Here is a 23,353-nt window from a genome sequence, read left to right as displayed (position 1 = left end):
GGGAGGGACCATCGCGAGGTCCGGGTGACGTTGTGAGTGGGTGTCTGGGGTACAAAGTCTCTGGTTTGATGAGGGGTGGGAGCCACCGCTATTTGTCAGTCTAACACTCTCTCCCAATTCATTACAGATATTGAATGATTTTGTCGGGATATTGGACGGAGAACTTGCCCTCGTGGTGCTGCTGCTAGGCCAGGCGGCCAGGCACTGAGACAGCAGCAGCAGCGTCTGCAGATGCTCAAGGCGGCAGACCGTGTGTTGGACCCCATCGCACAACCTGAGGACCCGACCGCCCATCAGGCCAGGGAGGGACTCAGAGGGGGAGTCCCGTAATGGCCTAGCGTGTACAGGCATCGCTGGTCGCCTCCACAAGGTGACGGTGCGGCACCTGTGCCATGTCCTCGCGGACTTGGCACCATGTGGAGGAGGAGGACACCCACTCCCGGTGGCCATCAAGGTCACTGCAGCCCTAAACCTTTATGCCTCGAAATCATTCTAGGGCTCAAGTGGGGACCTGTGTGGTATCTTGCAGGCCACAGCCCACAGGTACATCCGGAAGGTCACGGATGCCCTGTATGCCCGGGTGGAAATCAACATCATCTTTGACATGGACCAAACTCAGCAAGATGCCCGGTCAGCAGGTTTCTCCGCCATTGGCGGGATGCCCCAGGTCCAGGGGGCATGTCGGTCCTGCGCTCACTGGGCCATCTATGGGTGCCCTATGTTAACCAAAAGGGGTTCCACTCCCTCAACATACAACTCGTATGCGACCACCAGATGAAGATAATGCACGTGTTTTCACACTTCCCAGGGAGTGTCCATGACAACTGCATCCTGGGGCAGCCGGTCATCACCGGCCTCTTTGAGGAGCACCCCAGAATGGGCGGCTGGCTCTTGGGGGATAAGGGGTGTGATGATTGGTAGACTGTCATCTGCATATAATATGAGTAGTTCATCATCATCTGTATGTGTATTATAAGTTATATGTTTGACTTGTAGTTCTAGCTTCCGACCAACACATGGTGTGAGTATGCAGGCACATGACCCAGACAAATCATGGCCGAGATTCTCCGAAATCCCGGCCAAGTGTTGATGCCGGCGTCAAAACCAGCGCGAGCGACGCCGGCATCAACAAGCCTCCAGGCCTAGTCATTCTCCCCCATCCTCGGGGGCTAGAACGGCACCAGAGTGCTGTGCGCTGCTCCGGCGCCGAAAGCCGGCCCGCCACGGCGGGCACAGATCCGCGCATGTGCGCCACGGCCGTCTCCACGCAGGCCCTCGGGCAACATGGCGGAGCCCTATAGGGGCCCGGTGCGGGGGAACACAGGCTCCCCCCGGAATTACCGCGCCCGCCGATTGGTTGCCCCTGATTGCAGGCCTGACCACCATGGAGGCCCTCCCCCCCAGAGTCGGCTCCCCCCGCCACCCACCAGGACGGCCAAAACGCCGAGGTCCCGCCGGGTAGGACCATATGCAAATGACGCCGGTGGGTCTCGGTGGGCACTCGGCCCGTCGAGCACGCAGAATCGCCGTGGGGGCTGCTTTCAACGGCCCCCGAATGGCGCCGCGGCAACCGCGCAGGCGCGACCTGGTGTCGGAGCAGCGTGGCGGGATTAGCGCCCCCCCCCCCCCCCCACCCCCACCCCCCGCCGATTCTCCGACCCGGCGCAGGCTTGGAGAATCCCGGTCCATGTGTTCCAGGACAAGGTGTTAGCAAGGAGTTGACAGCAGTCGCATATTAGAGTAGCTCTGTAGTATCTTAGTGTAAGTTAGTGTTGGACCATTATTTCCAACTGTATTATTTTGTTGTAAAACAAAGGTAATGTTAACACTACCACATCAAGATTAAACATCAGCATAATCAAAGAATATTACATGGTACTAGGAGTGGATGTCGAAAGAGAACAGTTAAGGAAAGTTAAGTAGGGTGAGAAGACACAAGAAAACAATTGGAGAGTCAGAGAAAATTGTTTGTAAAACAACATACTAACAGGATTGTCGAAGCAATATGGAAGCATGAAGACTTCCAGCCAACTGATCAATGAATCAAAATCGCTTATTGTCACAAGTAGGCTTCAAATGAAGTTACTGTGAAAAGCCCCTAGTCGCCGATGATCAAGACTGGTAATGTAGATGCGAACTGCCGTGCTTTCAAGCAACAGATCACTTTTTACGTGCAAGCTCTTGGTCTCCCAGAATCTTCAGACGTGGAAAAAGTACCACTCCCAATGACATTAATGATCTCATAGTTAGGGATCCTCTCGGAAGGAACAATCATAATATGGTGGAATTTAAAATACAGATGGAGGGTGAGAAGGTAACATCAAACAATAGTGTTTTGTGCTTAAACAAAGGAGATTACAATGGGATGAGAGAAGAGCTAGCTAAGGCAGACTGGGAGCAAAGATTTTATGGTGAAACAGTTGAGGAACAGTGGAGAACCTTCCAAGCGATTTTTCATAGTGCTCAGCAAAGGTTTATACGAACAAAAAGGAAGGACGTCAGAAAGAGGGAAAATCGACCGTGGATATCTAAGGAAATAAGGGAGAGTATCAAATTGAAGGAAAAAGCACACAAAAGATTAGTGGGAGACGAGAGGACTGGGAAATATTTAGGGGGCAACAGAAAGCTCCTAAAAAAGCTATAAAGAAGAGTAAGATAGATTATGAGAGTAAACTTGCTCAGAATATAAAAACAGACAATAAAAGTTTCTACAAGTATATAAAACAAAAAACAGTGGCTAAGGTAAATATTGGTCCTTTAGAGGATGAGAAGGGAGATTTAATAATGGGAGATGAGGAAATGGCTGAGGAACTGAACAGGTTTTTTGGGTCGGTCTTCACAGTGGAAGACACAAATAACATGCCAGTGACTGATGGAAATGAGGCTATGACAGCTGAGGACCTTGAGAGGATTGTTATCACCAAGGAGGTATGATGGGCAAGCTAATGGGACTAAAGGTAGACAAGTCTCTTGGCCCTGATGGAATGCATCCCAGAGTGCTAAAAGAGATGGCTAGGGAAATTGCAAATGCACTAGTGATAATTTACCAAAATTCGTTAGACTCTGGGGTGGTCCCGGCGGATTGGAAATTAGCAAACGTGACACCACTGTTTAAAAAAGGAGGTAGGCAGAAAGCAGGAAATTATAGGCCAGTGAGCTTAACTTCAGTAGTAGGGAAGATGCTGGAATCTATCATCAAGGAAGAAATAGCGAGGCATCTGGATGGAAATTGTCCCATTGGGCAGACGCAGCATGGGTTCATAAAGGGCAGGTCATGCTTAACTAATTTAGTGGAATTTTTTGAGGACATTACCAGTGCGGTAGATAACGGGGAGCCAATGGATGTGGTATTTCCAGAAAGCTTTTGACAAGGTGCCACACAAAAGATTGCTGCATAAGATAAAGATGCATGGCATTAAGGCTAAAGTAGTAGCATGGATAGAGGATTAGTTAATTAATAGAAAACAAAGAGTGGGGATTAATGCGTGTTTCTCTGGTTGGCAATCAGGAGCTAGTGGTGTCACTCAGGGTTCAGTGTTGGGCCCACAACTGTTCACAATTTACATAGATGATTTGGAGTTGGGGACGAAGGACAATGTGTCCAAGTTTGCAGACGACACTAAGATAAGTGGTAAAGCAAAAAGTGCAGAGGATACCGGAAGTCTGCAGAGGGATTTGGATAGACTAAGTGAATGGGCTAGGGTCTGGCAGATGGAATACAATGTTGACAAATGTGAGGTTATCCATTTTGGTAGGAATAACAGCAAAAGGGATTATTATTTAAATGATAAAATATTAAAACATGCCGCTGTGCAGAGAGACCTGGGTGTGCTGCATGAGTCGCAAAAAGTTGGTTTACAGGTGCAACAGGTGATTCAGCAGGCAAATGGAATTTTGTCCTTCATTGTTAGAGGGTTGGAGTTTAAGACTAGGGAGGTTATGCTCCAATTGTATGAGGTGTTAGTGAGGCCACACCTGGAGTATTGTGTTCAATTTTGGTCTCCTTACCTGAGAAAGGACATACTAGCGCTGGAGGGTGGGCAGAGGAGATTCACTAGGTTAATCCCAGAGCTGAAGGGGTTGGATTACGAGGAGAGGTTGAGTAGACTGGGACTGTACTCATTGGAATTTAGAAGGATGCGGGGGGATCTTATAGAAACGTATAAAATTATGAAGGGAATAGATAGGATAGATGCGGACAGGTTGTTTCCACTGGCGGGTGAAAGCAGAACTAGGGGGCATTGCCTCAAAATAAAGGGAAGTAGATTTAGTACTGAGCTTAGGAGGAACCTCTTCACCCAAAGGGTTGTGAATCTATGGAATTCCTTGCCCAGTGAAGCAGTAGAGGCTCCTTCATTAAATGTTTTTAAGATAAAGGTGGATAGTTTTTTGAAGAATAAAGGGATTAAGGGTTCTGTTGTTCAGGCCGGAAAGTGGAGCTGAGTCCAAAAAAGATCAGCCATGATCTCATTGAATAGCGGAGCAGGCTCGAGGGGCCAGGTGGCCTACTCCTGCTCCTAGTTCTTATGTTCTTATTAGCCGGTCCCCAAGCAATTGATCTGAATAATACTTTTCAGTTTGCTTCGGAGGAAGACAAGAAGAGCTACTCAAAAATAATCGAGCAATTCGATAACTATTGGCATCCGCAAAAAAATAAAACTTTCAAGCTCTATGTATTCAGGATGAGACTGCAAAAATCAGGCAAAACCTTTGACTGTTTTGTCACGGATCTACATCTCAAATCGCAATCCTGCAATTTTGCAGACCTCCATGATTCATTAATAAAAGTCCAAATTGTATACGTTCTGCAATATCATAAATTATGCGAGCGATTGTTGAGGAAAACGATTTAAAACTAGCAGATGCCATAAAAATATGCAAGGCCAGTGAGATTGCACAAAAGCAAATCACTGAGATCCAGACACAAGAAAGTGGCGGGAAAAAAGAGGGCGCGACCGAATGCATCTTTGCTAAATTGCAGCAGGACCAGAAACATAATCGGGGCAGTGGAATTCCATTTTATGTCGGACGTGCAGCAGAACGCACGGCCTGAGAAAATGCCATGCATATGGCCAAATGTGCACCAGATGCTCCAAGAGAAACCATTTTGCCCAGCAATGCCTGTCGGTTGCAAGACCGCAGCAACCTCAGAGCGTTAATGTTATAACCAACGCTAAAAAATTAGTGATTCGGCAACTATGCAAAGTGCAGCCCGGAACAGGCAAACTGAGTTTAATGATGCACCAGATGGCCTGGAAGGTTCTTTTTTCATGGGCATGATCAATGAAGGCGCGGAACAATGACACACAGAAATAGAAGAAGAAATAGCAAACCACTTGGATAATTGGACGATTCCGCTCATAATTAATCAAACCAGCAAACATCAAACTGGACACAGGTGCCAGAGCGAACTTAATCAACAAAGCAGACCTGTTGAAGATGTGGATTCAAGCATGATTAGAAGATAACGATTGCAATATCACCGACTACCATGGCACACCAATCAAGGTGTTGGAAACGTGTAACCTGCAAGTCGAAGTGACTGCACAATTATTCACAGTTAAATTTGCAATTATTGAAGCAGACAAGCAATCACTGCTAGGTGCAGCAGCATGTGAGTCACTGCAGCTAGCACAGCGATTATACAATACAGATACCGATTATACAGACTCCAATGATACTTTTTTGGGGGATCCTTAGTTCTACCCAGCCCACACAAACACCATGATCAATTTTTCCACTGAATTGAAAAAGGCCTAGATCGGTATGGATCTGAACAGGAAGTGGAACCTGGGCAGTATGTACATCTTAATTGTCTGCACCCTCCCCGCCAAGGAGAGTCGGAGCGTGTCCCATCTCTGCAGGTCCTTTTTAACTACCTCCGCCAGACTGGTCATGTTCCACTTGTGGATCTGTATCCAGTCATGGCTGATTTCGATCCCCAGTTTCGGGTCTGTTTAAATGGCAGTCCCTCCAGCTCTGCCCCTCCCCCTTGCGGGTTCACCGGGAAGATCCCACTTTTGCTCAGGTTGAGTTTGTAGCCTGAGAAGGTTCCAAACTCTTTCAAGAGAGCCTTGATTCCCTCCATGCTGCTTTGTGGGTCTGTGACGTAGAGGAGCATAGAGCAAGATTCTGTGCTCTCCTGATCCCCTTCTAATTCTTTCCCGCTCTGAGCGCGATCACCGCTGGTCGCCATGGGAGTGCTGTAAAGGAGTCTCACCCAGGCGGTGAACCATGTTCCAAGCCTGAACCGCTCCAGTACCTCTACATTCGACTCTGTCAAAGGCGTTTTCTGGGTCCAGGGAGATGATCACCTCTGGTATTCTCTCCCAGTGGGGTCATTATCACGTTCAGCAGGTGCTGATATTCGATGTTAGCTGTCTGCCCTTAATAAAGCCCGTCTAGTCTTCTGCTACCACCACTGGTACGCAGTTCTCCAGTCGCTTGGCTAGGAATTTGGTCAGTATTTTCACGTCTACGTTGAGCAGTGAAAAATGGGTCTGTGGAACCCGCATTCCGTTGGGTCTTTGTCTTTCTTGGGTATCAGCGAAACTGAGGTTTATGCTAGAGTAGGCAGCAGGATGCCCCTCGTCAGCGAGTCTGTGAACATCTCCCGCAATTGCAGGTCAGGACCGTCGCGTATTTTTTGTAGAATTCCGCCGGGAATCTGTCTGGTCTCTATGGTGATGTGCATCAATGTAAATGCATGTAGGCTAGCTAGACACTAGAGGGAGCACCAGAAACATCACACACACACAGACGCAACCAATAGATCAGTTAGATAGGACGCGACCAATGGACATTCACGATACACAAGGAGGTGACACGACCACAGGGGGGCATTACACCAACCCATTTATAAAGGACACCACACACATGATCTGCCTCTTTCCAGTGGAGACAGTCAGTAAGTAGAGACACAGGGTTAATTCAATATTACACCCACCACGTGGATTGCAGCAGCTGGTTAGTCAGTCTGGGTAGCTATTGTAGGATTAGCAGTAGTGTCGAACCCGAGTAATAGAAGTGTAAATAGTTTAATAAACGTGTTGAAGTAATCTCCACGTCTGAACCTTCCTTTGTCAAGTGCACCACAAGGAAGCCACTTATGTTACACCTACAACATAACAAATCATGGTACCAGAAGTGAACTGTTTCAATCCACATACCAATACCTTCGCGTACAGTGACAACCAGCAATGATACCCAGGCAAGATGTTCGAGATCCGGGTTCCGCAGCAGCTCCAGTGCCACGGCGATCTCCGCGAAAACTGGCGGGCATTCCTGCAAAAGTTTTAAATCTTCCTGGTGGCAGCCGAACTAGAAGAAGTGGCCGATCTTGAAAAAACAGAGCTTCTCCTCACCATCGCCGGTGCCAGAGCAGAAGAAATCTTTTTAAAATTCAAGTTCTCCAAGGGGCAAAACAGGAGCGACTTCCAGGCAGTCCTGGACAAATTCGGCAAATACTGTGGGGAAAACATACTCCAACCGGCAAGAAAAGGTTAGAGAAGTGCCAGTACTCACCACGATGCCGAAATCCCAGAGCAGAGAATGATTTTGGTCGCCGGCCATCTTACTAAAGGGACTGCACTTGCGCGAGAAGCGCGCAGAACGGGAACGTCCGTTTGCGCATGCGCGAGACGCCGCGCAGGCACAATCACGAAAACGGCCATCGGTAAAGGAACAGCGAACTGCGCATGCGCAATTGCTTCCGACGCCCTACGTCACGCGCGTCATGACATCAGAGGCCCCAGACCACACCCATTTAAAGGGGAAACGTCCCAAATCAAAGAATAAATCTTTTAAAGCCGTAAAACAACCTTCCTTCACCTGGAATGACAGCACAATGCCTCAAATTGAACCAGGAAATTAAATTAACCTCAGAAGAGCCCTGCAACAAGCAGTTACCTATGCCCAAACCGATGATTCCGACCTTGAATACTTCGACACTGACCATTACATTTTCTCTGGACCTCGCGAGCCCAATGCCAGCTCCGACGCAAACAGTGATGATATGGTCCTAGAAGACGATGACTCGGGCGAACCTTTCACCTTGGGAGGCTACCCCAGTACCAAATCCGAACCGCAACTAGATGCGTTGCACATTGGCGACCCCCGTATTGAATCCGACGCAGATGCGGATTCGTTCTTCGGATTTGAGGATCTTCAGCCCAGCAGATATGACAGCCCAACTCGTGAGTGCAGGATGATGCTGCAGCCTGAAACCAAGAGACAGAGAATGGTACAAGCCCACAGAGAGCGGCCTGCTGCCACACAGAGCGTGGTCCATGCACCGCTCAGGGTTCACGACTCTACGAAAGAAGACATGCAAGACTCCTCACAGCAGTCCTTGCATGAACAAGAAGTGACTCCAGTGTCACAAGCCTCCGCAGCGAGCTCATGGACAGCCTCCACGATAGAAGCAACGCAAGACTCCGACACGCAGTCCTTGCAGGAACAAGACCATGAGGGTCTAGCAACCTCCTCTGACCAACTAGCGGCAGACGATGCAAGTCTGCCATGCTCAAGTAAACAGCAAGAAGACTATGAAAGTCTACCACACTCCAGTGCACAGCAGGACGACCATGACGGTCTATCATGCTACAGTGAAGAACAAAGCGACGATGACAGTCCAAGCCCAAATGAAGGACAGCAGCAAGACAATGACAGTCCACCCACATTGTTTGCACCACCAGATGAAGACTCTGACAATTTACCCAACCCAAGTGAACAACAAGCAGCTACTGAGGATCTACCCATGGTATGTGAGACGAGTGACGACAGCATCCCACTTCCCATACAAGATGTGCAAAGTGACAGACCTCAGCTAGTGTGTACAGAGGCACTCGATGATCACTGTGCGACCACTGGTGACTCCGGTGACACTATGATACTGCCACCCTCATTCGCTCGAACCTCTCCACAAGTCAATGCATTCCTGCATGTTCCGACTCCAGACGTGCAGCTTCAAGAAATCTCAGCTGACTCCAGTGAACCTGCTAAGACTCCGGACGGGGAGCATCAACAAACCAACACTGACTCAGTTAAAACAGACCAGACTCCAGATGGGCAGCAACCAAACGCCGACTCTGATTCACGTAAGCCGGACTTTACTTCAGACAGGGAGTGCCGCAACCTCAGTGATGGCACGCTCAGGGTGACAGCAGATGCCACAACGACAGGAGATGGATCACTTAACAATCACACTGGGTCAGTAACAACAAACAGCGGCTACAGTCCAAGAGGAATATACCAATATTCACCCCAGCTATGTCCACACATTGTTTCCACACCAGCAGTGCAGCCAATGACAGCTCTTGCTGGACAAACCCAGTATTCAGGCATGCAGCAGCAAGCAGTCTATGCAGCATATTCTCAAACAGGCCAGCACTACGGATTGCCCACTAATGGAATCAAGACCAAAGGAGGACTACCGCAAGCGCAATCTGCACTACAGACTGGATGCCTTAGTTACAGCCCAGGATTTGCTGCACCACAGCCTGGCCAGATGGCATATTCCTATCAGATGCAAGGTTCTAGTTTCACACCATCATCAGACATTGATGCGAGCAGCAATTCTGTCTCCAAATCGATATGCTTCAACGGTTCTCAGCAAGATCACCCTTCCAGCACAGCACGTGGCCAGAACCAGTATGTACAGTCTTATCCAACTTCAACATATGGCACATCCATGACCTCAAATGATACTGTTGATGGTACCTCTTCAACGTCAACACCTTATCAGCTACAAGATGCCATCCGACAGCACCATCACAAACATCGGAAAAAAAGACTCCAAATAAGACAGCAAAGTGATTTGACCACTTCTTGGTTCCTGTGGCACAGGGACGTTGATGGCGTTCATTACCAAGAGAGACATTTGACCATGATGATTGATGGTTTTTGGACTCACATGAATGATTTGGACTTATTGTTTAATCACTGTTCCCATGACTTGTATATACCTTACCTTATCTACCTGTTCTTTGTTCAATTTTCTAAAAGTGTACAGAAAATATGAACATATAAAAAAGGGGGGATGTGGTGATGTGCATCAATATAAATGCATGTAGGCTAGCTAGACACTAGAGGGAGCACCAGAAACATCACACACACACAACCAATAGATCAGTTAGATCAGACGCGACCAATGGACATTCATGATACACAAGGAGGTGACACGACACACCAACCCATATATAAAGGACACCACACACATGATCCGCCTCTTTCCAGTGCAGACAGTCAGTAAGTAGAGACACAGGGTTAATTCAATATCACTCCCATCACGTGGATTGCAGCAGCTGGTTAGTCAGTCTGGGTAGCTATTGTAGGATTAGCAGTAGTGTCGAACCCGAGTAATAGGAGTGTAAATAGTTTAATAAACGTGTTGAAGTCACCTTCACATCTGAACCTTCCTTTGTCAAGTGCACCACAAGGAAGCCGCTTATGTTAAACTTACAACATAACAAATCAGTCTCCATGGCTTCTCCCAGTTCTAGTGGCTCTTCTAGCCCCCATTTCCTATCCTCCCCCACAACTGGTATGTCCAGTCCATTGAGGAACTGCTTCATCTCCAACTCCCCTTCGGGGAGCTCGGAGGTGTACAGTCCCCGGTTGAAGGCCTCGAACCTTGACCTTTTCGGGCTCCTCTACTAGTTTGCCTCTGCTGTCCCTAATCTGAGCTATTCCCCTTATGGCTGCCTGCTTTCTCAGCTGGTGAGCCAGCCGGTGGCTGGCTTTGTCTCTCTGCTCGTGCGGGGTCCCCCTGTGCCTGGAGGAGTTTTAATAATCTTTATTGTCACAAGTAGGCTTACATTAACACTGCAATGAGGTTACTGTGAACAGTTCCTAGTCGCTACATTCCGGAGCCTGTTCAGGTACACAGAGGGAGAATTCAGAATGTCCAAATTACCTAACAGCATGTCTTTCGGGACTTGTGGAAGGAAACCGGAATACCCGGAGGAAACCCACGCAGACACAGGGAGAACGTGCAGACTCCGCACAGACGGTGACCCAAGCGGGAATCGAACCTGGGGCCCTGGCACTGTGAAGCAACAGTGTTAACCACTGTGCTACCATGCCTGTCCGAAAAAATCTGTGGTGCCGCCTGGGATCTCCACAGATTGTTTCAGACAGGCACGGTAGCACAGTGATCAGCACTGTTCCTGCTTTCCTCGTGGACAGCAGGTAAAAGTTTATTTGTAACTTTTTCCTCTCCGCCAGGAGCTCTACGGTCGGGGCCTTGGAGTATTGCTGGTCTACTTCCAATACGGAGTTGTCTCGCCTTCAGCGCTTCCCAGAGCGTGGAGGGTGAGACCACCCCGTTCTGGTTACTAATAATATACTCGTCAATGACTTGTGATATTTTCTTGCGGCAAGCCTTGTCGGCCCGTAGGCCCGTGTCCAACCTCCATGGGGGGGCACAGTCTCCAACCTCATATCCATATAGTGTGGAGCGTGGTCGGCAATCATAATCGAAGAGTATACCGCTCTTACTATCCCTGGAAGCACCGCTTTCCCCGCCACAAAGAAGCCAATCTGGGTATATATTTTATGTATTTGGGAGAAGAAGAAGAACTCCTTCTCCACTGGGTGGCTGAACTGCAATGGGTTCACTGTCCTCATCTGCTCCATGAAAATGGTGAGCTCTTTTACCGTATTCGCGATCCTCCCTGTTTTGGGGTTCGACCTGTCTCCGTGGGTCCTGTACACAGTTAAAGTCGCACATAATAAGTTGGTGTGTATCTACGTCGGGGATTTCCACCATGGTCTTCTTTCTAAACTCTGTGGTTGGGCACGTACACATTCATCATGACCACTGATGCCCCATCCAGGACATCGCTGACATGACTGTCCCCCTGGGTCTGTAACCATCCTTGTAATGGTAAATGTCATCCTCTTATTTAACAGTATGGCTACCCCCCTAGCTCTCGTCTCGTAGCAGGAGTGGTAGGTCTGTCCCACTCAGCCCTTCATAGAACATACAGTGCAGAAGGAGGCCATTCGGCCCATCGAGTCTGCACCGACTCACTTAAGCCCTCACTTCCACCCTATCCCCGTAACCCAATAACCCCTCCTCACCTTTTTTTTGTAACTAAGGGCAATTTATCATGGCCAATCCACCTAACCTGCACGTCTTTGGACTGTGGGAGGAAACCGGAGCACCCGGAGGAAACCCACGCAGACACGGGGAGAATGTGCAGACTCCGCACAGACAGTGACCCAGCGGGAAATTGAACCAGGGACCCTGGCGCTGTGAAGCCACAGTGCTATCCACTTGTGCTACCATGCTGCCCCGTGCTTCCTTACCCGCAGTCGGTCCTTCTCCCTCAGGTGCGTCTCTCGGAGGAAGGCTATGTCCATTTTCGTACTTTTCAGATTGGTGAAGAAGCAGAATCTTGTCACTGAGGCGCTAAGTCCCCTGACGTTCCTGGTGACTATTCTGTGGCGGGGGGGGGGGGATTTCAGTCCCCCACTTCCTGTGGGATCAACCATACTTACCCTGTGGATGTGCCCCTGTAGTCCGGGATTTCCCTTTGTTTGGGGACCCTCAAAAGTGGTTGCTAGCAGTGCCTTTGTGTTCCTGGTTGCCACATGTGGCCTGTTGTAGCCAGCCTAATGTCCTTACTACCCTTGTCCTGTTTCCCGCACGGATTCTTTCCTCCCACTTGTCCTCTCCCCCCTCGTTATTGTCTCCCCTCTTACTCCCTTACCCCTATTTACCCCCTAGCTGTTCCCCATTGTTGTGTACCCTCCCTTTGCCAGGTGCTCTCTGCCACGTGAGAGATGCGCTGCGGCCCACTTTTCGCTCGTATCTCCTGGTGCTAGCTTTCCTGCTGGTGTGGTTGCGTGCCTCCCCCCCCCCACCAAAGGTCCGCTTTGGCCGGAGCGACCGGTGGACTCTGTCTATTTCTGGCGGGATGGGGAAGCTGTCCCTTTCCACCAGGTTTCCCAGCATCTGGGCTACATAGGCTGTGGGGTCCCTGCCTTCTACCCCTTCCGGCAGGCCCACCATTCTTCAGTTTTGGCGCTGTGACCGGAACTCCTGGTCCGCTATTTTCCCCTTCAGGCTCCCCTGCGTCACGACCAACCTCACTATTTCTGTCTCCATGGCAGCGATCCGGTTGCTCTGGTCTGTTGAGATTTTTCATAATTCTTTGATGGTGTTCCCCTGGGCCTCCATCCGCCTCTCTGCCTTGTCCAGAGTCCCCTGCATGATTGCCAGGGTCTCCGCACCTGCTACCCTGACCACAGCTTGGATTTCGGTCTTGGTCTCTTCCCTGTGATCTCTTATATCCCTGGAGAGGAACTTCCTCCATCCACCCTCTGGTGAGGGGGAGTCCCGTGTGCGGTTTGCCGTCCTTCTCATTCTGGCGTGGCCGGCGTTTCGTCGCCTTGTGCGCCTGCCACCTCAGCCGTTTGTTTCTACTGGTTTCTTCCATTTTTTTTGTCTCCTTACGGCCTCTGAAGTGAATATTGCTCGGCATCTTCTCTTGTGCTATTGTTAGATAGGGTGAGGGGATACTTTTTCCCTGTTTTAATTAGATATTTTGGGGAAAAGAGCCTAAATTTGGGGTTCTTAGGAGGAGAGCCACCTGATGTGCAACTACTCAGCACATCTCCATCATCGGAAGTGCCTGGTTTAAATTTCAAACAATGTTTGCCAGTTAACTGTCGGTCACCATCAACTGGTGCATTCTCCATGACAATGTCTCTACCAATCAGCGTCCATTTGCCAAACAATCAGCACTCTCTTACCATACAATAAAAAGTTGTTGTTTCCCTTGACATTCGTATTCTTGCCATTGTCCTGATGAGTATGAGATGAAAAGCGTTAATAAAATGGGTAGGATTTTCCAGTCCTGCCCGTCACTGGGAATGTCCGGTTCTGCCAAATTTCAATGTGCCTTTGGCTGGGCTGCTGATTTTTCCATGGCGGGCCCTGCCATAAAAGTGCCAGAAAATCCTGGCCTACGTCTGTTTTCTTTTTTTTAAATTTGTTTTTATTCAACATTTTTCAATAATTTTTACAAACCACTACAAAAAGAAAACAACAAAAATCATTGTCATAGAATCATAGAATTTACAGTGCAGAAGGAGGCCATTCGGCCCAACAAGTCTGCACCGGCTCTTGGAAAGAGCACCCTACCCAAGCCCACACCTCCACCCTATCCCCATACCACACTTGGAGTCTAGTGTTCAATTCTGGTCGCCACACTACCAGAAGGATGTGGAGGCTTTAGTGAGGGTGCAGAAGAGATTTACCAGGATGTTGCCTGGTATGGAGGGCATTAGCTATGAGGAGCGGTTGAATAAACTCGGTTTGTTCTCACTAGAACGATGGAGGTTGAGGGGCGACCTGATAGAGGTCAACAAAATTATGAGGGGCATAGACAGAGTGGATAGTCAGAGGCTTTTCCCCAGAGTAGAGGGGTCAATTACTAGGGGGCATAGGTTTAAGGTGCGAGGGGCAAGGTTTAGAGGAGATGTACGAGGCAAGTTTTTTTACACAGAGGGTAGTGGATGCCTGGAACTCGCTGCCGGAGGAGGTGGTGGAAGCAGGAATGATAGAGACATTTAAGGGGCATCTTGACAAATACATGAATAGGATGGGAATAGAGGGATACGGGCCCAGGAAGTGAAGAAGATTGTAGTTTAGCCGGGCAGCATGGTCGGCATGGGCTTGGAGGGCCGAAGGGCCTGTTCCTGTGCTGTACTTTTCTTTGTTCTTTGTTCTAACCCAGTAACCCCACCTGACATTAAGGGCAATTTTGTACACTAAGGGCAATTTATCACGGCCAATCCACCTAACCTGCACATCTTTGGACTGTGGGAGGAAACCGGAGCACCCGGAGGAAACCCACGCACACACGGAGAGAACGTGCAGACTCCGCACAGACAGTGACCCAAGCCGGGAATCGAACCTGGGACCCTGGAGCTGTGAAGCAATTGTGCGAACCACTGTGCTACCGTGCTGCCCAAGTAATAATTAAGAAAACAACTTAACAAATTAGCAAAATAAGGTGGGGTATCTGCCCTCTACAAATAAATTCTTTCGACTCCTGCACTCCCGGATCGTCTGACACCCCAAATATCGCTATCTCCCAGCTCGGTTTTACCCAGTGTCCAAGACCTTGGGCATGGCCTTTGCAAAGCCTTTCCAAAATTCTGTAAGTGCGGGGCATGCACAAAACGTATGGGCGTGGTTTGCTGGGCCCCCTGAACACCTCACACACGTGTCCTCCACCCCAAAGAACTTACTCATTCTCACCCCTGTCATATGCGCCCGGTGCACCACCTTAAACTGAATCAGGCTAAGCCTGGCGCAAGCTGAGGAGGAGTTCACCGTGCCCAGGGCGTCAGCCCACAGGCCCTCATCCAGCTCCTCACCCAGCTCCTCCTCCCACTTGCCCTTCAGCTCTTCCACCGAGGCCTCCTCCGCCTCCTGCAGCTCCTGGTATATGTCCGATACCTTGCCATCCCCTACCCACACGCCCGAGACCGCCCTGTCCTGTATCCTCCGGGCAGGCAGCAGCGGGAATTCCCCCACCTGCTTTTTCACGAACGCCCGAACCTGCATGTACCTAAAGGCATTCCCTGGGGGCAACCCAAATTTCTGCTCCAGCGCCCTCAGACTAGCAAAAGTCCCATCAATAAACAAGTCCCCCATCCTTTTGATACCCGCTCTGTGCCAGCTTAGGAACCCACCATCTATTCTACCTGGAACAAACCTGTGATTGTTCCGTATCGGGGTCCAGACTGAAGCCCTTGCCTCCCCCCTGTGCCGTTTCCACTGCCCCAAATCCTCAATGTCGCCGCCACCACCGGGCTCGTGGTATACCGTGTCGGCGGGAGCAGCAGCTGAGCCGTTATCAATGCCCCCAGGCTAGTATCCCTGCAAGACGCCACCTCCAACCGCTTCCATGCCGCCCCCTCCCCCCTTCCTCTACTACCCACTTCCAAATCATGGATATATTCGCTGCCCAATAATAGCTGCAAAAGTTCCCCGACTGCGCTCTAAGAACAATCTCTTAACACGTGGGGTCTTGTTTGCCCACACAAATCCCGTAATAATCCTGTTTACCCGCTTGAAAAAGGACTTGGGGATGAGGATGGGAAGGCACTGGAAGACGAACAAGAACCTGGGGAGGACTGTCATCTTCACGGACTGCACCCTGCCTGCCAGGGAAAGCGGCAGCATGTCCCACCTCTTAAAGTCCTCCTCCATCTGATCCACCAGCCACACTAAATTGTGCTTGTGCGGGGCATCCGAACTCTTAGCCTGAATGCCCAAGTAGCGAAAGCTCCTCTCCACCATCTTAAGCGGTAACTCTCCCAGTCTCTTTTCCTGCCCCTCGCATGTATCACACAAAGCTCGCTTTTCCCAACATTCAGCTTATACCCCGAAAAGTCCCCAAAATCTCTAAGAAACTGCATGACCTCCCCCATCCCCTCCACCGGATCCGCAATGTACAGGAGCAGGTCCTCCGCATACAGTGAAACACGATGCTCCTCCACCCCCCGAACCAACCCCCTCCAGTTTCTGAACTCCCTCACCGCCATGGCCAGCAACTTGATCGCCAGGGCAAACAGCAGGGGGGACAGGGGGCACCCCTGCCTCGTCCCTCAATGTAATCTAAAGTACCCCGACCACAGCCGGTTCGTCGACACACTCGCTACTGGGGCCTTATACAACAACTTAACCCACCCTATAAATTCCTCTCCAAACCCAAATCTGCCTAACACTTCCCACAGGTACTCCCACTCCACCCGATCGAAGGCTTTCTCCGTGTCCATTGCCGCCACTTCTGCATCCCCACCTTCCGAGGGCATCATGATCACATTCAGGAGCCTCCGCACATTCGTGTTCAACTGCCTGCCTTTCACAAACCCTGTCTGATCCTCATTGATCACTCCCAGGACACAGTCCTCAATCCTAGTGGCCAAGATCTTGGCCAACAGTTTGGCATCTACATTAAGGAGCGAAATCGGCCTATGGGAGCCACGTTGCAACAGGTCCTTATCTTGCTTAAGGATGAGCGAGATCAGAGCCTGCGACATCGTCGGGGGAAGGGTCCCCTTTTCCTTAGCCTCGTTAAAAGTTCTCAACAATAGCGGACCCAACAGCTCTGAGAATTTTCTGTAAAATTCTATGGGATACCCATCCGGTCCCAGGGCCTTGCCCGACTGCATACCCTCCAACCCCTTAACCAATTCCTCCATCTCAATCGGGGCCCCCAATCCCTCCACTCGCCCCCCCCTCCACCTGTGGAAACCTCAGTTGGTCCCGGAACTGCCTCAACCCCTCCCCCCCGCCGGGGGTTCTGACTCGTACAATTTGCCATAAAAGTCCTTGAAGACCTCGTTGATCCTTGCCGAGCTCAGCACCGTGTTACTCCCCCTATCCCTAATCCCCCCAATCTCCCTGGCCGCCTCTCTCTTCCGCAGCTGATGCGCCAGCATCCTGCCTGTCTTCTCCCCATTCTCATACACTGCTCCCTGTACCTTCCTCAACTGAGCCTCAGCCTTCCCCGTGGTAAGCAGGTCAAACTCCGCCTGCAAACTCCGGCGCTCTTTTAACAACTCTTCCTCGGGGGATTCCGCGTATCTCCTGTCCACCCTAAGTATCTCCCCCACCAACCTCTCCCTCTCCATCCTGTCCCTCTTCTCCCTGTGGGCCCTGACTGAAATTAGCTCCCCCTTGATAACTGCCTTGATAACTGCCTCCCAGACCACACTCACTGAAACCTCCCCCGTATCATCGGTCTCCACATAGCTTTGGATACACTGCCGAATCCACCCACAGACCTCCTCATCCGCCAATAGCCCTACGTCCAGTCTCCACAGAGGGCATTAGCCTCTCTCCTCCCCCAGCTCCAACTCCACACCCCATGGTCCGAGATCGCAATGGCCGAATACTCCACCCCCTCCATTCCCAGGATTAAAGCCCTACTTACCACAAAAAAATCAATCCGCGAGTATGCCTTGTGTACATGGGAGAAGAAAGAAAACTCCTTCGCCCTTGGCCTGGCAAATATCCACGGGTCCACTCCCCCCATCTGGTCCATGAACCCCCTCAGGACCTTGGCCGCTGCCGGCCTCTTACCCGATCTCGACCTAGACCGGTCCAGTGCCGGGTCCAGGACTGTATTGAAGTCCCCCCCCATTACTAAACTGCTATACTCCAAATCCGGAATCCGACTCAACATCCGCTTCATGAACCCTGCATCATCCCAGTTCGGAGCATACACATTCACTAGCACCACCCCTGCAACTTGCCACTCACCATAAAATATCTACCCCCTTTATCCGCCACAATACCCGCTGCTTCAAATGCGACCCCCCTGGTCTTCGCATCCAGCCTGAGGGGAAAACCTGCCCCTTCCATCCCTTCCTCAGCCTGGTTTGATCCACGACCTTCAGATGCGTTTCTTGTAGCATGGCTATGTCTGCCTTTAGCCCCCTTAAGTGCGCAAACACACGGGCCCTCTTGACCGGCCCATTCAGGCCTCTCACATTCCACGTGATCAGCCTGGTTGGGGGGCTAATTACCTCCCCCCCCCCCCCCCCCCCCCCCCCGCCGACTAGCCATCTCCTTTTTTAGGCCAGCCACGTGCCCGCGTCTCCCGTACACTCCAGCCCCCCAGCCGGAGGCTCCCCATCCCGACTCTCCCCTTTAAAATCGATTCTCCTTCAGTCAGCAAAGCAGCATCCCAGCCCCGCCCCCCCAACCCGCCCCCTACCCCAGTCAAGCATCCGCTTAACCCCCCTATCCCCCCATTGCACTCCCGCAAGTCGCTGACTCATGTTGACCCCAGCCGCTCCCGCCTCCAGTCCCCCTGTCGGCTCCCCCTACGAGTCATCAACCCCCCCGCCCAACGAAAGTGAGGTAAAGAGAGTCCCCCCCTACACCTCGTGTGTACAAAGAAAGAAGAAAAAAAACCAAGGCACAATACTCTCAAACCCCCTAGCTTCGGGTACTGCCCCCACCATTGAGCAGATAAACCGCTCTCCCTCTCTGGGCCAACCCCACCACCTGGGACGCAGCTCTTCCCAACTGCGACCTCGCCCAAAGCCTCGAGGGCCCAGGGCAAAGGGGGCAACAAAAACACAAGAGAACACGGGGAAAACCCCAACATAACACTGCCCCCCCCCACCAGCCCCCACCACCCCACCAACAACCCCCACAACATACTACAGTCCATTAGCTCGAGTCCAGCTTCTCATTCTTGATAAAAGTCCACGCCTCGTCCGGCGTATCAAAATAGTGGTGCCGGTCCTGATATGTAACCCACAGCCTCGCCGGTTGTAACAGCCCGAACTTCACCCCTTTGCTGTGGAGGACGCTTCTTGGCCCGGTTGAATCCCGCACGCTTCTTGTCCAGCTCTGCACTCCAGTCCTGATAGATACGGATCTCGGTGTTCTCCCACCTGCTGCTCCGCTCCTTCTTCGCCCATCGCAGGAAACACTCCTTGTCGGTGAAGTGGTGGAACCTTACCACCATAGCTCTCGGGGCTCGTTCGCCCTCGGCCTCCTTGCAAGAACTCTGTGTGCCCCATCCAGCTCCAGGGGCTGCGGGAAAGCCCCCGCGCCCATCAGCGTACCCAGCATCGTGGTCACATACGCCCCAGCATCCGACCCCTCCACGCGGTCGGCAGCTCCCGCCGATAATGGACTTTTAGGCCCTTTTACGGAGCTCCAGCGGCACTTTGACGACGATTCCCGGTGTGGGAAGGAAACAGTGAGGGTCCCCCAGCGCTGTATGGAGTGGACCAGGAGTGGGGCGGTCAAAAACCTGGCTTTGGAGAAGAGAGGAGAACGGGCCCGAAAAAGCAAGATGGCGGCTTGCGGGGATCAGGCAGCGTGGGCCCAATGGTCACGGGAGCAGCAGGAGTTTTTGAGAAGCTGCTTGGCGGAGTTAAAGGCGGAGATGCTGGCCCCTATGAAGGCGTCGATTGAGAGGTTGGTGGAGACCTAGAAGATGCAGGGGACGGCGATAAAAGAGGTGCAGCAGAAGGCCTCTGATAACGAGGATGAGATTTTGGGCCTGGCGGTTAGAGTGGAGGCGCACGAGGTGCTGCACAAAAGAAGGCAGGAGAAGCTGGAGGACCTGGAGAATAGGTCAAGGAGGCAGAACCTGCGGATTCTGGGTCTCCCTGAAGGCGTGGAGGGGTCGGATGCTGAGGCGTATGTGACCACGATGCTGGGTACGCTGATGGGTGCGGGGGCTTTCCCGCAGCCCCTGGAGCTGGATGGGACACACAGAGTTCTTGCAAGGAGGCCGAGGGCGAACGAGCCCCGAGAGCTATGGTGGTAAGGTTCCACCACTTCACCGACAAGGAGTGTTTCCTGCGATGGGCGAAGAAGGAGCGGAGCAGCAGGTGGGAGAACACCGAGATCCGTATCTATCAGGACTGGAGTGCAGAGCTGGACAAGAAGCGTGCGGGATTCAACCGGGCCAAGAAGCGTCCTCCACAGCAAAGGGGTGAAGTTTGGGCTGTTACAACCGGCGAGGCTGTGGGTTACATATCAGGACCGGCACCACTATTTTGATACGCCGGACGAGGCGTGGACTTTTATCAAGAATGAGAAGCTGGACTCGAGCTAATGGACTGTAGTATGTTGTGGGGGTTGTTGGTGGGGTGGTGGGGGCTGGTGGGGGGGGGGCAGTGTTATGTTGGGGTTTTCCCCGTGTTCTCTTGTGTTTTTGTTGCCCCCTTTGCCCTGGGCCCTCGAGGCTTTGGGCGAGGTCGCAGTTGGGAAGAGCTGCGTCCCAGGTGGTGGGGTTGGCCCAGAGAGGGAGAGCGGTTTATCTGCTCAATGGTGGGGGCAGTACCCGAAGCTAGGGGGTTTGAGAGTATTGTGCCTTGGTTTTTTTTCTTCTTTCTTTGTACACACGGGGTGTAGGGGGGACTCTCTTTACCTCACTTTCGTTGGGCGGGGGGGTTGATGACTCGTAGGGGGAGCCGACAGGGGGACTGGAGGCGGGAGCGGCTGGGGTCAACATGAGTCAGTTGAATAAACTCGGTTTGTTCTCACTAGAACGATGGAGGTTGAGGGGCGACCTGATAGAGGTATACAAAATTATGAGGGGCATAGACAGAGTGGATAGTCAGAGGCTTTTCCCCAGGGTAGAGGGGTCAATTACTAGGGGGCATAGGTTTAAGGTGAGAGGGGCAAGGTTTAGAGTAGATGTACGAGGCAAGTTTTTTACGCAGAGGGTAGTGGGTGCCTGGAACTCACTACCGGAGGAGGTAGTGGAAGCAGGGACGATAGGGACATTTAAGGGGCATCTTGACAAATATATGAATAGGATGGGAATAGAAGGAAATGGACCCAGGAAGTGTAGAAGATTGTAGTTTAGTCGGGCAGTATGGTCGGCACGGGCTTGGAGGGCCGAAGGGCCTGTTCCTGTGCTGTACATTTCTTTGTTCTTTGTTTTGTACCTAGGCATAGCCGCAACCGGAAGTCTACGTCCTTTTTCAACAATACTCAAATGTTGGATCAATTTAAACCGGGGATGCACAAGAATCGCGAATTAGGGGAGTGTGGATATCTCAGTGGGTCATGGGGCTGGAAGAGATTACAGAGATAGGGAGGAGCAAGGCCTTGAGAAATTTGAAAACCAAGCGTGAGAATTTTAAAATCAAGGTGTTGCTTGACAGGGAGCCATTATAGTTCAATGAACATAGGGGTGATAGAACAATGGATCTTGCTGCAAATTGGGCAGCTGAGTTTGGGGTGACGTTCATTTTATTGAGGATGGTGTTCCTTGTATTGTTCTCCAAGATAACCAAAGTCGTAGTGTTTACAAAGAACATAAAGCTATATGTTTAAATCAAAGCTAGTTTATTTTACACTACTTGAAATGGTTCGCACACTCCACTGAGTAATAACTAACAAAATAATAGTATTGAATCAATGTTACAGTAATTAATTATCTCTCTCTAATATCACCTACACTCTAACTCAACCTCACACTATCCTTCATCAACTTCGCCAACAGCTTCTCCCAGAATGCCTAGACCCAGCCGTTTATAAGACTACTCAGTGATGCCATCTAGTGTTGATATACATGAACATCATCTTGTTAACCCTTTACTCTCCTCAGATTATACATATCATTACAGATGGAACATGAGAGACCAGTCAGGAGTGTGTTGGAATTGTAAAGTCTTGTGGTAACATAAGCATGAATGAGGGTTTCATAGCAGATCAACTGAGACACTATGGACAGCTGTCTGAAGCTCATTGATATTCTATCTTGGGAACATTCAGTAACAAGCTCCTGTCTTTAAACCATTTTGTCTGGACAAGAAAAATAAACTTGGAAAGGTATTGACTCGCAAATTACCTTTAATTGTTTGAAGGGTATTTACCCCACCAGCAGGCTACACTTATAGAGAATCATAGAATGATCAGCTTACGATAAGGTCATTCAGCCTATCATGCTTGTCCTAGTTCATCGAGAGAGCTAGCCAATTAATTCCACTCCTTGCTCTCCCCTTAGTCCTGTAAATCCTTTCACTTCCCGTATTTATGCAATTCTCTTTTGAAAGTTATTGTTGAATTTGTTTCCACCATCCCTGTTCAGCGAATGTATTCCAAATCGCAACATGTTGCACAAAAAAGCTTTCCTCATTTTGCCTCTGGTTTCTTTTGTCGAACACCTTAAATTTGTGTCTTCTGTCACTTGAAATAATTTCTCCCTATATACCCAATCAAAAGTCTTCACGATTTTGAAACCCTCATATGATGGTTACAGCGATAGAGCTTCCGGCAGGGGAAGAGAACGGTCACGGGTAGAAGAGCTCCTGAGGGGGGAAACACAGTTGCGTCCCGTTCCCCGCAAAGAACTTGCGCCTAAGTGCGCAAACTTGGCTGACTGGGCCCCCGCACAGCAAGAGAGTGCGGAAGAAGAGGAGCGACCCGGACTCCGAAACGGAGCGAAGTCGGAGACCTGAGTGCTCAGGAGCAGAGCGAACGAAAAGGCAAAGAGTCTGCATGGTCTCGCCAATGTACCACGCTTCGGGACATCCTTTCCTGCAGTGCAAGAGGTAGACAAACTGGGACACATCCGACAGAGTACCCTTCGTCGTCCAGTACTTTCCCGGAGCGGAGAAACTACGGCATCTTCTTCACAGCCTTTAACACGTCATCGATGAAGATGAACATCTTGCCAAGGTCATCCCCACACCCCCACTACTTGCCTTCAAACAACCGCGCAACCTCAAACAAACCAGCAGCAAACTACCCAGCCTTCTGAACAGTGGCCGACACGACACAACCCTGCCATGGCAATCTCTGCAAGACGTGCCAGATCATCGACATGGATGCCACCATTACACG

The sequence above is a fragment of the Scyliorhinus torazame genome, chromosome 17 (genome assembly GCF_047496885.1).
Source record: "Scyliorhinus torazame isolate Kashiwa2021f chromosome 17, sScyTor2.1, whole genome shotgun sequence".
Lineage (NCBI taxonomy): Eukaryota > Metazoa > Chordata > Chondrichthyes > Carcharhiniformes > Scyliorhinidae > Scyliorhinus > Scyliorhinus torazame.
The sequence above is the reverse complement of the archived record's forward strand: the minus strand, read 5'-3'. Positions refer to the sequence as shown.